The sequence below is a fragment of the Scyliorhinus canicula genome, chromosome 3, assembly GCF_902713615.1.
Source record: "Scyliorhinus canicula chromosome 3, sScyCan1.1, whole genome shotgun sequence".
In the NCBI taxonomy this organism is placed as follows: domain Eukaryota; kingdom Metazoa; phylum Chordata; class Chondrichthyes; order Carcharhiniformes; family Scyliorhinidae; genus Scyliorhinus; species Scyliorhinus canicula.
Genome location: NC_052148.1, coordinates 56,746,823 through 56,762,015, shown reverse-complemented (window position 1 = coordinate 56,762,015; position 15,193 = coordinate 56,746,823). Strand labels below are relative to the sequence as shown.

Genomic DNA, 15,193 nt, shown 5'->3' with positions numbered 1-15,193 from the left:
GTAGGTTCCATTACGTACTGTTCCAGGGAACTATCACGGATACATTCTATAAACTCCTCCTCAAGGCTGCCTTGACCGACCTGGTTGAACCAATCGACATGTAGATTAAAATCCCCCTCCCCCATGATAACTGCTGTACCATTTCTACTTGCATCAATTATTTATTTGTTTATTGCCTGCCCCAACATAATGTTACTATTTGGTGGCCTATAGACTACTCCAATCAGTAACTTTTTCGCCTTACTATTGCTGATTTCCACCCAAATGGATTCAACCTTATCCTCCATAGCACCGATGTCATCCCTTACTATTGCCCGGATATCATCCTTAAATAACAGAGCTACACCACCTTTACCATCCACTCTGTCCTTCCAAATAGTTTGATAGCCTTGGATATTTAACTCCCAGTCGTGACCATCCTTTAACCATGTTTCAGTAATGGCCACTAAATCATAGTCATTCACAATGATTTGCGCCATCAACTCATTTGCCTTATTCCGAATACTACGAGCATTCAGGTAAAGTACACGTATGTTCGCTTTTATACCTCTGTTTTGAATCTTAACACTTCGATCAGTAACCTTTCCTGAGTGATATTTCCTCTTAACGTTTCTCCTAATTTTCCTTGTCGTTGAACCCACAGCTTCATCTAACAACCTGCCGCGTCGCTTACCATTTAGGTCTTTACTTCCCGTTTCATTCTTTTTAGTATTACTGAGCCTATTCACTGAGCTTCCCTCAGTCACTGTACCTTGTACTGTCACCCTTTTTGATTTTTGGCTGTGGCTCCTCTGACTTACACTTTCCCCCTCACTGCCTTTTGTTTCTGTCCCTGTTTTACTACCTTCCGACGCCCTGCATTGGTTCTCATCCCCCTGCCATATTAGTTTAAACCCTCCACAACAGTTCCAGCAAACCCCCCAAGGACATCAGTTCCAGCCCTGCCCAGGTGTAGACCTCTCCCAGAACCGGTTCCAATGCCCCAGGAATTTGAATCCCTCCCTCTTGCACCATTTCTCAAGCCACGCATTCATCCTATCTATCCTGACATTCCTACTCTGACTAGCTCGTGGCACAGGTCGCAATCCTGAGATTACTACCTTTTGAGGTCCTACTTTTTAGTTTAACTCCTAACTCCTTGAATTCAGCTTGTAGGACCTCGTCCCATTTTTTACCTATATCGTTGGTGCCCATGTGCACCATGACAGCTGGCTGTTCACCCCCCCCCCCTCAGAATGTCCTGCAGCCGCTCCGAGACATCCTTGACCCTTGCACCAGGGAGGCAATATACCATCCTGGAGTCTCGATTGCGTCCGCTGAACGGCCTGTCTATTCCCCTTACGATTGAGTCCCCTATCACTATTGCCCTGCCATTCTTCTTCCTGCCCTGCTGTGCAGCAGAGCCAGCTACGGTGCCATGAACCTGGCTGCTGCTGCCTTCCCCTGGTGAGCCATCTCCTTCAACAGTATCCAAAGCGGTATATCTGTTTTGCAGGGAGATGACTGCAGGGGACACATGCACTGCCTTCCTACCCTTGCTCTGTCTTTTGGTCACCCATTTTCTATCTCCCTCAGTAACTTTCACCTGCGGTGTGACCAACCCGCTTTGCGTGCTATCCACGACGTCCATCCGCAGCTCCAGAGCCATCAAGCGGGCTAACAGGAGCTGCAACTGGACACACTTCTTGCACGTGAAGGAGCCAGGGACAGTGGATGTGTCCCTGAGCTCCCATATCGCACACTGGGAGCATGACACGGATCTGGGATCTCCTGCCATGTCTTAAACCTTTTGTTAACTTCAACAACTACAATTTAAAAAAAAAAAACACGAAGAAAAAATAAATAAGTATACCAATGAAAAGAAAAAGGAAAAACTACTTACCAGTCACTTACCAGGGATAAAAAGCACCTCCTCCCCCCAAGCTTCGAATTCCCACCTAGCTTCAAATTCCCAAACTCACTCTTTACTGTGTCTCACTCTGGCTGTGTCTTCTCTGGCTCACTGGCGAGAACTCCAGTAGATGACACATTGCTATTATTATAATGCTCTTGTCTCGGCAAAACGAGTAGCATCTCCAAAGCGTGTCGTTATTGTGTTTTTCAGATGCAATATGATAGCAGGCAGGCATGTCTAACTCTTATTCAGCAAGTGTAGAAATGTGTTTATCATTATTTCTATAAACTTTATTTCTTCTGAACTTATTGATTCTTTGCTCAATGCATCTAGTTCGATTGATTGTCCTTCAGCATCCAAAAGCACACCATGACTTGGGCTTGATAATGAGTGTGCAGTCTTTACAGGTTTCACTAAACATTTTTTTTTGGTTCAGGTACAGCTTCCTCTGTGGTTGATGGTGACTGATGCAGGACTGTTAAAATGTGGAGAATTCCGGGCAGCACGGTGGCACAGTGGTCAGCACTGCTGTCTTGCAGCGCTGCGGTCTCTGGTTCCATCATGGCTCTGGGTCACTGTCCGTGTGGAGTTTGCACATTCTCCCCCTGTTTGTGTGGTTTTGCCCCCACAACCCAAAGATGTGCAGGGTAAGTGGATTGGCCACACTAAATTGCACCTTAATTGGCCACTCTTTTAAAAAAAAAAAAAAAAAAAAAATTTTTAAATAGACAATTCCCTGTTCCTCTTAAAATAAGGCAGAAGATGGCACCTATGACAGTGCAGCTTTCACTGAGTATTGCACTCGTGTAGTCACTATTTGTGCTTAAATCTTTAACATGGTCTTGAACTTGAAACTTCACAGTGGTTAGCACCATGGCTTCACAGCACCAAGGTCCTAGGTTCGATTCCTGGCTAGATCTCTGTCTGTGCGGAGTCTAGACGTTCTCCCCGTGTCTGTGTGGGTTTCCTCTGGGTGCTCCGGCTTCCTCCCTCTAATCCTGAAAGATGTGCTGTTAGGTAATTTGAACATTCTGAATTATCCCTCTGTGTACCCGAACAGGCACCGGAATGTGGCAACTAGGGGCCTTTCACAGTAAACTCATGGCAATGTAAACCTACTTATAATAATATTCTTTATTGTTACATGTCAGGGGCATCACATACAATATGGAGCATATTTCCAGGATGACACTTTTCTGGTAGCAAACAAAGGGGTAGGAATAGACAGCTGGAAAAATGATCAAATTATTTTTCTCTAATTTATTGACAATTATACCATCCCAACACCAGACCAGCTGGCAGATAACTCAGCACAATTGCAAATGAAAGCTGGGGACTATTTTAGTTGGCAGCCAAGTAATTTCTGGATACATTAGTCAAGCCATCTTGATACTTGTTGATTACTGTCCTGGAAAGAGTTGCATGAAGGTATATGTCGATCAATAAGTGTGCTGTAACAACCATATTATAATGCTTCAGATAGTGCCCTGAGAATCTATTATACATGGTGCTAAAAATGAGATTTATCAAAAATGAAACAGCTGAAGGAACCTATTGGTACAAACACAACTTGTTTGAACTAGGAGTACAATCAAACACAAATAAAAGGAAAGCGAGGCTATTGAAAAAATTGTGAGCATAGCAAGTAGGTAAATAATAGTGACAATGGAAGCAAATAATGTCTGTTTGTCTGGACCTTAAATATAAGAGAACGCAATATGTGAATCACCAGGTTACTTGGAGCTCAAATAGGCCACAGGCCATTTGGCTCAAATGGTCGATGTTGTTCCTGATTCAATGAGGTTGGCTGTCAGCATGAACTTCTGTTTCTTTTCTGCTTGTGTACATCTGCAACTCCTTTTTAGATGCATTCTTGCCCTTCAACTATTCCATGTGATAGCAAGTTCCATATTGAGCATCTGGGTGAAGAGATTGCACAGCTTTATAAATTTTTTGCCTGGGGCAGGAATACTGTAGTTATCAGAGATGGCAGGTTACAAGCCCACATCCTCTACCACATGATGCAAGGGAACAACACCAGCTGTCAACTCCCCCTCAAGTCTCACACCATTCTGCTTTGGAATTATATTTCCATTCCTTCATTGTTATTAGGTCAAAAATCGAAAACCCCCTTTCCAGCAGTACTGTGGTTTTACCCACAACACATGAAGGACACTGGAGATGGGGAATAAAAGCTAGCCTTGCCAGTGACACAACATTCCATGGAAAACAAATTTTGTTTTCTGCCTTCTGATCCAGCCACCAAATGCAACAGGACCTGGACAATATCTTGGTTTAGGCTAACAAGTGGCAAGTTACATTCACATCCCACAACTGCCAGGCATCAGCCATCTCCAACAAGAGAGAATCTAACCATTTGGCCCTAGTCACTCACCAGACTTGCCATCACTGATTCCCCCACCCTGAACAATCTGAGGGTTATCATTGAACAGAAACTTGGAAATGGACTAGCCATATAAATACGGTGCTGCAAGAGCAGGTCAGAGGCTAGAAATCCTGAGGCAAGTGACTCTCTAAAAGCCCGTCCACTACTAAAAATTACAAGCCAGGAGTGTGATAGAATACTGTCCACTTGCCTGGGTGAGTGTAGCTCCAACAACACCAAAGAAGCTTGACGCCATCCAGGATGAAGCAGCCAGCTTGATTGCTCCCCCTTCTACAAACATTCATTTCCTCCACCACTGAGTGGCAGCAATGTGTACCATCTATATAATGTACTGCAGGTTCCTCAGTCAGCATCTTCCAAACCCACACAATCATTACCATCAAGGATAAGGACAGCAGACACATGGAAGTTCACACCATCTGGAAGTTCCCCGCCAAGTCAACCCCCATCCTGACTTGGAAATGTATTGCAATTCCTTCACTCTCACTGGATTTAAACCCTGGAAATCCCTCCCAAACAGCACTGTGGATGTACCTACACCACATGGACTACATGTATTCAAGAATGCAGCTCACCACCATCATCTTCTCAAGGACAGTTGGGGATGGACAATAAATGCTGGCTCAGCCAGTGATGCTCACATCCCATGAATGAATAACAAAAGTCTGATGTCACTAAAAATGGCTACCATATGAAATAAAATCAACGGGGAACATGGTGACAAATCACTTTCTGAACTACTTGGAAAATATTCAGTTAAGTAACATAAGACCTGGAATGGGAAAGAAGTGTGTAGTCAAGAAAAGGCGTGGAAAGCTGAGCTTAAAATTAAATGCCCAAGGACTTCCGGTGGTGGATGTAGATAGAGGTCGCACGTTAGGTGGCTCCTGCTCGAGTCTCTGGCTTTTGAACTTTTATGCCCAGTTTCAGGGGTGTTGGTGTGGGAAGTTATAAGCAAGACTAGGAATGTCGAACCCCCAGATGAAACAAGGGGGACGAGGAAAGGTCTGCCGACGAGTGCGGCTGTGAGTCCTGCAGGAAGAAATATGGTGGGGGCTGGCTAACTTAAGTTAGGATGAGACATGAAGGCTCAGTTAGGGCACTTGAGAGTTACAAGTTAGCCAGGAAGGACCTAAAGGGAGAGTTAAGTAGAGCGAGGAGAGGACACGAAAAGTCGTTGGCGGATAGGATCAAGGAAAACCCTAAGGCTTTCTATAGGTATATCAGGAACAAAAGAATGACCAGAGTAAGATTAGGGCCAATCAAGGATAGTAGTGGAAAGTTGTGTGTGGAATCAGAGGAGATAGGGGAAGCGTTTCGTCAGTGTTTACACTGGAGAAAGACCATGTTGTCGAGGAGAATACTCCGGTACAGTCGACCAGGCTAGATGGGATTGAAGTTCACAAGGAGGAGGTGTTAGCAATTTTGCAAAGTGTAAAAATAGATAAGTCCCCTGGGCCAGATGGGATTTATCCTAGGATTCTTTGAGAAGCCTGAGAGGAGATTGCAGAGCCTTTGTCCTTGATCTTTATGCTGTCTTTGTCGACAGGAATAGTGCCGGAAGACTGGAGGATAGCAAATATTGTCCCCTTGTTCAAGAAGGGGAGTAGAGACAACCCTGGTAATTATAGACCGGTGAGCCTTACTTCGGTTGTGGGTAAAATGTTGGAAAAGGTTATAAGAGATAGGGTTTATAATGATCTAGAAAAGAACAAGTTGATTTGCGATAGTCAACACGGTTTTGTGAAGGGTAGGTCATGCCTCACAAACCTTTATTGAGTTTTTTGAGAAGGTGACCAAACAGGTGGATGAGGGTAAAGTGGTTGATGTGGTGTATATGGATTTCAGTAAGGCGTTTGATAAGGTTCCCCACATAAGGCTATTGCAAAAAATATGGAAATATGGAATTGAAGGTGATTTAGCAGTTTGGATCAGTAATTGGCTAGCTGAAAGAAGACAGAGGGTGGTGGTTGATGGCAAATGTTCATCCTGGAGTTCAGTTACTAGTGGTGTACCGCAAGGATCTGTTTTGGGGCCACTGCTGTTTGTCATTTTTATAAATGACCTGGAAGAGGGTGTAGAAGGATGGGTTAGTAAATTTGCAGATGACACGAAGGTCGGTGAGGTTGTGGACTGTGGACAGTGGATGTTATAGGTTACAGAGGGACATAGATAAGCTGCAGAGCTGGGCTGAGAGGTGGCAGATGGAGTTTAATGTGGAAAAGTGTGAGGTGGTTCACTTTGGAAGGAGTAACAGGAATGCAGAGTACTGGGCTAATGGCAAGATTCTTGGTAGTGTAGATGAACAGAGAGATCTCGGCATCCAGGTACATAAATCCCTGAAAGTTGCCACCCAGGTTAATAGGGCTGTTAAGGCATATGGTGTGCTAGCCTTTATCAGTAGGGGGATTGAGTTTCGGAGCCACAAGGTCATGCTGCAGCTGTACATAACTCTGGTGCGGCTGCTCCTGGAGTACTACGTGCAGTTCTGGTCACCGCATTTATAGGAAGGATGTGGAAGCTTTGGAAAGGGTTCAGAGGAGATTTACTAGGATGTTGCCTGGTATGGAGGGAAGGTCTTACGAGGAAAGGCTCAGGGAATTGAGGTTGTTTTCGTTAGAGAGCAGAAGGCTGAGGTGTGACTTAATAGAGACATATAAGATAGTCAGAGGGTTAGACAGGGTGGACAGTGAGAGTCTTTTTCCTCGGATGGTGATGACCAACACGAGAGGACATAGCTTTAAATTGAGGGGTGATAGATATAGGACAGATGTCAGAGGCAGTTTCTTTACTCAGAGAGTAGTAGGGGTGTGGAACGCCCTGCCTGCAACAGTAGTAGACTCGCCAAATTTAAGGGCATTTAAGTGGTCACTGGATAGACATATGGTTGAAAATGGAATAGTGTAGGTCAGATAGGCTTCAGATGATTTCACAGGTCGGCGCAACATCGAGGGCCGAAGGGCCCGTACTGCGCTGTAGTGTTCTATGTTCTATGTTCATGGGGTGGGGCCACTCCCTCCCAGGGTGGAAATTCTTACCGAGGTGATGCCAGTAGCGTTTGAAAGGCTCTTTGCCAAGCATATGGAGGTACTTCGAAGGGGAGGGGGTTGTAGATGATGGCTTGGCTGAAAGAGTGGGTTGAGGAGGCAATTGCCCCAGTAAAGGTGGCAGTGATGAAGATGTCGCTCGACGTGCGGGAGCAAGGAGTTAGAGGGGGTGGCGGGTCCGAGGCCGAACAAATACTTTGCGAAGATGTTTGCTGAGTTGATGGGGGAGGTGGAGGCAAGAACCCTCTCAGTTTGGAGATGGGCAAAGTCGAGACCAGATGTGAAAGGCGAAGGTCTGGTATACACAGATACCAAGGTCCAACGGCAGAGCTGGCGAGAAGGTGGGCAGCCTTTGGACGGAAGAAGATGGCATCATATGGCAAAGGAGTGAGATTTGGAGTGGTCTACCCAGTGAAGCTGAGAGTGACTAATTCAGAGGACTTTTATTTTGAGATGGTGGAAGCGGCGGTGGCGTTCGTTAAGGCTGAAGGACTGGAACTGCGATGAGAGTTGGGATTTGGACTTGGTTGGTGGGGACAGAGATTGTGTTTTCTTATTGAGGGTTTTCCATGCCCAGGCTTTGTTTCTGTCTCTTGAATGGGAGGGTTTGTTTCCATGTGTTTTGGGTTTTGGTTTTCTGTTTTCCTTATGGGTGCAGTTTTGTATTGTTTCTTGGTTTAATGGAGGTTTGTTTTGGGCAGGTGGGGCCGGGTTACTGAGGAGGAGGTGGGGGCTCTGGCAGGGGCCACCGTACTGGCAAACGTAGCATGGCTAGAGAACGGGAGTGCGGTGGGGGGGGGAGGGACCGTGGACATGGGAAACTTGTCAAGTGGTTTTCCATGGACCTGGGAGGTGTGAATTCAGGGCAGGGAATCGATACGGGGTGAGGTGTTTGCAAGAGGAAATGGATGGAGGGATGGGATTCTGGGAGTGGGGGTCAGCGGTAACAAAAGGATGGCTCGGGATAAGGGTGATGGCCGAGTTTGAAGGAACTGGGCGAGAAGTTTGGGCTGGCATAGGGTGAAGTTTCAGGTATATGCAGATGTGAGACTTTGCAGGAAGGTCTTCCTGACCTGCTCGATAGCGCCTGCCTCCTTGTTGCTGGAGGCAGTGCTGTCAGCAGTGGGGGTTGGACCGGGGGGAGGGGGGGGGGGGGGGGGGGGGGTTATCTCAATTATTTATGGGAGGATTTTGGAGGGGGATGTGATGTCCATGGAGGAGGTTAAGGTGAAGTGGGAGGAAGAGTTGGCATGGCGCTGAAGGAGAGACTATGGTGTGAGGTGCTGTGGAGGGTAAATCCCTCTATTTCATGCACGAGGCTGGGGCTGATACAGCTGAACATAGTGTACAGGGCGCACCTTACAAACGATGAGCTGGCTGTTTGAAAGGGTGGAGGATGTCTGAGCGATGTGGCAGGGGCCCTGCTAACCATGTGCATATGGTTTGGCCCATGAGAGATTTTGGAGCTGGAGAGATTTAAGATGACGGTATTCTGTCTGATTGTGGGGGTTCTTGTATTTCCTATATTCGGGATGACGGACCAGTGGAATCTTGTAGCTTTATTCTCCTGAGAAGTTTGAATCTCAAACTTTTCCTATATTCGTGACTTAAATCACGCCTCCATCTTTTTAGTAAGATCCTGTTCGGGACCATTAATATTTTGCCTGAAGCAGACAAAGTTTGAGACTCAAAGTTCTCCGAGAATAAAGCTTCAAAATTCCACCGGTCCGACACCCCGAATATGGCTTCTAGGGGGCCGGGCTCCACATCCACATCCCTAACAGAACTGTGCATGTACCTATGAAACATGGACTGCAGCGGTTCAAGAAGGCAGCTCAGCTTCCACTTCCTCAAGGGCCATTACAGATGGGCAATAATGCTGCCTAGGCATCATTGCCCACATTCCATGGATGTATAAAAAAGGAATAATGTACACCATAACATCTCGGGGACATGACAGCTTTAAATCCCGTTAATTTCTCCAGTATTTAAATGAATAAAGTGTTGTCCGAGAAATTCACTTGTTGAATTCCAAGTCGGGAGCAAATGGGTAGCCCTAGTTTTGGTGATGGATACTGAACTAAAGCCTGTTGGGAGGTGTCTCTCATGCTAATTTTCAAGGACAAATCAAAAATGGAAAATTACCCATAAGCAGATCATGTCAGTGATACGAAAGTTGTTGGATGGATCATTAGGGGTTAATTGTGTGACTACATTGACTGTGACGTTATGAAAGATTTTTAAAATAGCTTTTGAAAAATGTTATATTATTGCATTGTGGTTTAAATCTTCAATAGGCTGCTACATTTTAATGGGTATGAAGCCTGTATTTTACCTTTAGGTTTCTGGCAGGTATTACATAACGGGTTCCTGTACCAACATCAATGTCCTATGGAAGTAGTGTCCATCCCTGGCTGGACAGCAAATCTGTTTCGACCTTTGAAACAAGATATTAATGATCTGGATAATAACCACAAGTTTGAGGTTGCCTTGTAGACCTGAGAACCCATTAAAAAAAATGCACTCTGATGTGCTTGATGGGAGAAATAGGCTTGTCGCTGGTAAATTACATGTAATGTCGGGAAAGGTGGAGTTAGGACCTTGCACAGATCCTGGTTAGGCCCCATCTGAAGAACTGGGGTAGAGAGCATCTCATCTCTTTCCCTTCTCCATCAATTTTCTCTTCTCCATCAATTATGTACAAATTGTGGAAGTTACATCACAAAAAAATCAGCCATGATCTAATTGAATGGCGGAGCAGGCACAAAGGACCAAATGGCCTACTCCTGCTCCTAGTCCTTATGTTCTTAAGGAACCATTCAGGTCATCGTTCTTGTACTGGTGTCAACTCTTGAATCCTATTTTAGGGAGGGTGGATTTTCAGGCTGTTCCCGCCAGTTGAATCCTCTGGTCCCACCGACAGCAAACTTCTGCCATGAATTTCCCTGTGGTGGGGGGTGGATACAATGGGAAATCCTATTAACAGTGGTGTGGACCATGAGATCCCTATGGCGCGTGACTTGTCACCACCAAGAAACACGCCACTGGGAATACAGAAAATCATCCCCTTCCCCATTCAATATAATTTCCCTTTTTATTTATTTTATTTTTTTTAAACAGTACAGCACAGAACAGGCCCTTCAGCCCTCAATGTTGTGCCGAGCCATGATCACCCTACTCAAACCCACGTATCCACCCTATACCCGTAACCCAACAACCCCCCCCCCTTAACCTTACTTTTATTAGGACACTACGGGCAATTTAGCATGGCCAATCCACCTAACCCGCACATCTTTGGACTGTGGGAGGAAACCGGAGCACCCGGAGGAAACCCACGCACACAGGGGGAGGACGTGCAGACTCCACACAGACAGTGACCCAGCCGGGAATCGAACCTGGGATCCTGGAGCTGTGAAGCATTTATGCTAACCACCATGCTACCCTGCTGCCCCTGCTTACTCAAATAACTGCAGTTCCTCTTGGATGTTAAAGTCCATCTCCATAGCTACTTTTGGGGAACCCTCTGTGAAAAGGAATCTTATGTATATAAAAAGATTGGAATACTCAGCAGATCAGGCAGCAACTTGAGAAAAACAACCAGTTGACACTGTAGAACTGTCTATTGAGAGTACAATCTCACTTTTATATTAAAACATTTCATAGAATCAGAGAATTTTCTATCATGTTTCCTCTTCAATTCATAGTTAGCACAATAGCTGTGTTCCTTTGTTGCTCTTTATATTGCTAATGGTTTAAGTCTAGGTTGCTATGACTGGTCCCCAGGCAAGGTTACACAAATTTGTTATCGCGAGAGGCAGAGAGATGAGCTGGATCCCTTTCTTTACTCAACTCCCTCGGTTGGTCACAAGAAGATTAATTTTAAAAGGATCCTTCCCTTGTGGCTCACATTTCCCAGCCCCAAATTTCATGTTCTAAAAGTGACAATTTAACCAGGCTTTCTTGAGTTTGAGTTTATTAGCTACTGATTGCAAGAAACATGATAAAACATATGCACAAACATTCACACAGATTAGAAATGGCAATTGAGTCCAAAAGTAAGTTTTTAAAAATAAAAAAAAGAGGAATCCGTCTCACTTGTGCATGAGGAGTAGATGGTGGAACCTTGTGATTCGTGATTCCATTAGTGCCAACTTCAGCAGGTGAGTAGTGGGCTTTGAGACTTCAGTGTTCTGTGGTTCAGCTGAGAAGCTGCCCTGCTTAGCTGTGGCTTTGCTGACATAGTATGTTCATTGATGATTGTCTTTTTCAGACTGCGCTGCAAAGTGGAGAGAACATGTGGTGCATGCAAAATTGCATCAGAGTCAAAGTCATTGACGTAGGCAACTGTGTCCAGGTCTCTCTCACTATTGGATCACTTCCTTTGAAAGCCTCAGATCCATTGACACCGCATGGAAACAATTTGGTGTTTTCTCCCGAGGAAGTCGGTGCTGCAATTTGACCAGTGAAAACTGATCAGATTGGTTTGTACTTCTAAACGTTGAGCACCAAATTGCAGTGAATAACAGCAAAGTTATTGAAGACTGGCGGCATATAAGCAGATGAAATGTGAAATGCTAGAAATCTGAAACAAAAACAAAACTTTGAAAAGATTAGGGTTGGGCAGTATCTGTAGAGAAAGAGAGAGAAGCATTTAATGTTGGCTAGTGGCCTTTCATCAGAACAGGGAAGGTTAGTAATGTGATGGGTTTTCAGCAAGGCAGAGCAGAAGAGAAGTTACGTGATCGCGTCAAAGGCAAGAGTGATCAAATGATGATGCAAGAACAAAAAGGTGGTGATGGTTAAGCAAAGAAACAAAACATGGGAGAAAGGTATAAATGGGGATAGCAGAATAGTCACCAACCGTTGCTGTCCAAAAACAAGCTAGATGTTCTCTTATGAAATTGTTGAACCACATGACCTGAATTTTATCAACCTCCCCATGTGGTGGGAATAGTGATAGAAGGTGTCTCGTAAAATAGGGAGGCTTGCAGGCTGCGACTGTTCCCTAGTGCATTTCCTTCACCCGGGAAGATGGAATGGAGGCGGTCCTGGGTGTGGTTGGCTGATTTCTGAACCGAGGTGGGGAGCTCATTTTCACAATTAAGGACTCCATTAGGAGCCATTGAGCAGAGTCACCAGCATGTGACTTCACGTCAACAGCCTATTTGTGGCTGATCAGGACGCCATCAAAGTTAGAGGCTCAATGGGATGCAGTGGGCACTACCCACCTATTCTCCTGGAGAGCCTTCCCTTCTAATGGGTGAAGTCCAATCATCCTCAGCCATCCAGAATTTTCAGTTATGCTTTGCTGTTCAAGGATGCCTCCCATGGTGAGGCGCACTTCAGATTCTTTACTTTCCTGAGCAGCACCCGCCCTCTGAGCTGGCTTCATCGGCAACTCGCCAGTTGCCCACTGCCAGTAAGAGTGGGCTTGGAATCCCCATTTGGTCTCACCATTGAGATCTGTAGACCCACGGTAAGATTCAGTTCAGTGAATCTCGAAGGCTGTCAAATGTCTAGTTGAAAGAATATGTTCCCTGAACTTCATTGAAACCATAAGTGCTTGTTGAATTTTTTTGTGCTTTGGAGATTGTGTTTAAACCCCTCCCCCCACCCCCGGCTTGCTTTATTTGAATTGTTAGGCTATGGAAGTAATGTTTCTATTTGAGCCTTGCTGTGAAATTCCTTTATGAACAAAAGATTACCTTTTCTGTTTGCCTAATCTTGTATCCAAACAACATCCCACCTTCCCCAACAGCTTGAGAAAATAACTGTTCCAATACTACTGAAAAAGTTGTATGTTGTGGAATTGCTTAATTGAATCTTGAGCAGTAATTGTGATTGATTATAGGGTGCAAGGTTTAGTTATGGGAGTGGCTGTTGATGCGAAACCTAAAATCCATTGTGCATCCTGTAACTGTGTAATTGCCAATTTTAACTTTTCCAAGTTTTGTTTAAAATTTGTTTGAGTGAGCCAGCATTACTGGAAATAAGCTCGGTACGAATTTAAGTTTCCTGCTGAAACTTCTCATCCTTTAGATGCTGATTAAGTTGTGATTCCATTTGTGGTTTTTAAAGCTTCTAAAATGCAGGGTTTAAAAAAATAAATAAATCCCCGTTGGCGAAAAAGCAAGTGAGTCCTTAAACTGCTCCCATGGACATTGCACTGAATAAGGCATTAACCCATTTAAAATAAACATGTCAATGCTGAGATTCAACTGGTGGTTAGAGGTGTGTTTACCTATGTTAAGCATTCATCTGTTATCACCAGCTCTAATTTCAAACAGACACTGCTGTTTTTTGTTTGTGAAGTTTATATTTTCTTGCACTGCAAAGTAGAAATCCATGTGCATTCTATCTTGCTTTCAAGTGCACAAAATCACAGATTGTAGACAAGAGTTTTGTGCCATGGGGTGTGCTGACAATCTTTTTGGACTCAACTTGATTTTACTTGGTGATGTGGTTTAAAAAAAATCATCTTTACATAACAATCAAACTGAAACCAGCCCAACCTCTGACGATAATCAGCATTACACACATGCGACAACTGATTGACAAATCAGTGAAGATCCCTTCCCCGATATTGCGGTAATGTACTACAGTAAAACCATAAATCTGGGTTTGTTTTTCCCGGAGTCTATTTCACGTTGGTGCCTAACCTTCAGGTTTGTGGTCCGTACCTCCAGGCAAGTTCAAATTCTGGTAATTGGCAATTAGTGTTAAATATAGCAAACAAGTTGGTTTTATTCGCATGGCACCAATTTTCACCATTTTGACAGGAATATTGCTGAGAGTGCACAGGATGAAATGCCAATTTATTATTGGCTGGAGTTTGGATCAGCTTGGCTTGATGCAAATTGCTGAAGGTGGGCTGTGCTTTGTTAGTTTCTCCATTAACTAGAGACGGGGCATTACTGCCATATTAAATAAATATGCGGTCTTACCTGAGGCCTACCAGGAACTGTTGCCAGAGGAGCCTTTCCGTCAGATAGCATGTAATTGTGCCTGGCAAATGACATTACTTCCAGTTATTGTGGCTGCCGATATCAAAGAAATATAGGATTGAAAGTTCTGATCAAATACTAGGCTCAGCGTAGTTCGTTTTGAAGGTACAAAGGTGTGTTTGCTCTCGAGATGACCAAAGACGTGGAACAATTTGACTAAATTTAGTTTGAGTCTGAGGTCTTCTAATGCCTCACTGTGTATGGGTGCAAGATAGTTTTGCAATCAACTAGTGCAACCTTTAATTGCCTGCATTTTATTCTTCTGGTTTAGAGAAAGGTAAGTTGCCTTTTGCGATCCATATAGCTGAATCGTTGTTTTAAGGTAACGACATTTGCTCTGCAAATAACGAATAATGAATTGAAAAATGTAACCATTTTGGTGCTTAGTTATTTCAGCTGATTTTTATTTGTTGTGATAGCACAAATCTAAGTGCATTGCAAATACAGTAGGGGTTCATTCTCTTGATCAGCTTCTTTTGAAAGAATGCTACAGTAACAAAAGATCAGCATTTTTGTGATTTATTGAGATTCTACTTCGTCAATTGTGAGCACAGAGTTACCACTTTATGCTAATTTAAAAGCAAAATGCTGGAAATGTGATATCTGCGACAAATCTCGGAGACTAATTTCACTTTTATACTCCTGTTTCTGTTGAAGTTGATGCCATCTTTTAAATGTGTAACATGGCTGAATTGTAAGTCGGCTACTACAATTAAACTGTTATTTGAATTTGGTATGCAATGCATGGAGGGAGGAGGGGCGTGTGTGTAGGGGTGTGGGTGTATGCCTGTTTTGGGGGGGGTATGCATGGGGGGGGGTAGTGAAGGGGGTGATGCACGTG

The 15,193-nt window shown here is 44.3% G+C and overlaps 1 protein-coding gene and 1 long non-coding RNA gene across 3 annotated transcripts in view; one reads left to right on the top strand and one right to left on the bottom strand.

Moving 5' to 3' along the window:
- Positions 1-15,193, top strand: part of atp8b1 (ATPase phospholipid transporting 8B1) — a 213,364-nt gene that overhangs the window by 67,976 nt on the left and 130,195 nt on the right. The window lies entirely within an intron of this gene.
- LOC119962671 lies at positions 3,047-14,596 on the bottom strand. Of its 2 annotated transcripts, none has more exons than XR_005459930.1 (3): positions 14,293-14,596; positions 11,444-11,930; positions 3,047-3,813 (listed from the first exon to the last, which is right to left on the bottom strand). It is a non-coding gene; the product is annotated as an uncharacterized LOC119962671 (long non-coding RNA). The 2 variants fall into 2 exon arrangements; XR_005459929.1 differs by lacking the exon at positions 3,047-3,813 and adding an exon at positions 9,696-9,785.